This window comes from Acomys russatus, chromosome 8 (genome assembly GCF_903995435.1).
Source record: "Acomys russatus chromosome 8, mAcoRus1.1, whole genome shotgun sequence".
NCBI lineage: Eukaryota > Metazoa > Chordata > Mammalia > Rodentia > Muridae > Acomys > Acomys russatus.
Window position 1 is genome coordinate 6,088,770 of NC_067144.1, and position 2,106 is coordinate 6,090,875.

A 2,106-nucleotide genomic window follows, 5' to 3' on the forward strand; every position below is an offset into this window, starting at 1 on the left:
TATACAGAGACAGGGCTGGCCTGTCTCTGCCTACTGAATGCTGATGTTAAAGGCATGTGCCACCATGTCTGGCAGCTTTTGATATTTTTGATGAACTTCCCCAAATAAAATTTTAAATTCTTTTTCATGACCTTGACTTTCATTAACGTCTAAACTTTCCAGAGAGTCCTTTGGAACATCTTAAAGGCTACTTCCTATATTTGTTGCTCTTCCGTTGTCCTGATAGGCAACTCATAGAAGAAAGAGTTTATTTGTGGCTTATAGTTTTATAGTCCATGACTGGGGAGTGCAGGTGACAGGAAGCTGGAGCAGCAGCTGAGAGCTCACACTTTCAATCACAAGGTAAAGAAACACTGGGAGGGGGTCTCACTGCTGACATGGCTATGAGGCAGACGCCTCTCACTTGCTCCATCCACACCACATGCTGCCCTCCGCCACCACAGTGGATTTGGCCTTCAGCAGCATCACACCCTATGGCTACTTTCTGACCAGCGCTTGCAAAGATGGCAAACCTATGCTCTGCCAGGGATATACAGGAGACTGAATTGGACCATTTTTTGAAGTCATAAAGGTGTCGTTTGGGGTGCAACATTGACTAAAGGTGCCACCAAAGCTACTACAGCAGCTGCAGATTTCACAGCCAAAGTGTGGGATGTTGTCTCAGGAGATGACACTGGCTTGTAAGCAGATTGTCAAGACTGTGGATTTCATGCAGGATAGCAGTTACCTACTAACTGGGGGACAGGATAAACTGTTGAGCTTATATGACCTGAGCAAACCTGAAGCAGAACACAAGGAAATCAGTGGTCACACTTTGGGTATTAAAAAGGCTCTCTGGTGTAGTGACAATAAACAGATCCTTTCAGCTGATGCTAAAACTGGTCAGTTTTGGGATCGTGCTACAACGACAGAAGTGAGATCTGTAAACTTTAACATGTCTATAAGCAACATGGAGTATGTTCCTGAGGGAGAGGTCCTGGTTGTTAATGACAGGTGACCTATTGTTTTTTATAGTGCAGTAAGTTTGTAGCCAACTAAATCCTCTGAAGCCCCTGCAAACATCAGCGCTGCATCTCTTCGCCCTGAGAAGGAGTTTCTTATTGCAAGTGGAGAAGACGTTGAGCTGTATAAGAAGCAGGACTGCAATGGTGAGGGAAGAGCTAGAACCTTACAGAGGTCACTGTGGTCCCATCCACCGTGTGCGAGTTAGTCCTGATGGTCAACTGTATGTGAGCGGTTCTGAAGATGGAACACTGAGACTGTGTGGTAGGAAAAAAAACCTATGCGCTGTGGCAAAACCAAAGATCAGCTTCCCAGAAACAACAGACGAGGAGCTGGATGAAGCCGCCTCAGAGAATTCAGATTCCGTCTTATTCTTCAACTCCTGAAGTTAAGGCTCGAGCATCAAATGGCTGCCGCAGGCACTAGATCCTGGAATGAACAAGAGAGACAAGCATCAGCCTTCAGGTCCTCACTGCCTGCGGCAAAGAGGACACAAAATACTGGGGAACACGAATTAGCTCCAGTGCACGAACACTACTCAGGGTTGCCTGTCCGTGAAAGGAGCTGAGTGTATGAAGTGAGGGCAGAAGGACTATGGTGCCCTGACCTGCTGTCTTGAATGAACAAGCCAATGTACAGTTTCCATCTTCACCTAAATTCCACATCGCCATTTATGTCGTGAATAACAAAAATATATTGGCCTATTTTTCTGACTTTTCCTTTAGAGCAGAACGTCTTTTTCCCCCTCTTGGCTTAGTTGTGAAGAAGAGAAAACACATGATAAAACTGGGCTGATCTCTTTCCTTGTATACTGAGCATCTAATATTTTTTAGCTATCTCAATCAAATGCCTCTACAACAAAACAAAACAAAACAAACAAACAAGAAAAGAAACACTGGGGCAGGAGAGATGGCTCAGCAGTTAAGAACACTCATTGCCTGCTCTTCCAGGGGTCCTGAGTTCAATTCCTAGCAACCACATGGTAGCTCACAACCATCTATAATGTAATCTGATGCCCTGTTCTGGCCTGTGGGTGTACATGTAGGCAGAGCTCTGTATACATAATAATAAATAAATTTTAAAAAAAAAGAAAGAAAGAAAAGA

General features: G+C 44.4%; 1 pseudogene; it reads left to right on the plus strand.

The window, feature by feature from the left end:
• Window positions 1-377: 377 nt before the first annotated feature.
• Window positions 378-1,428, plus strand: LOC127193235 (serine-threonine kinase receptor-associated protein-like; annotated as a pseudogene).
• Window positions 1,429-2,106: the final 678 nt, after the last annotated feature.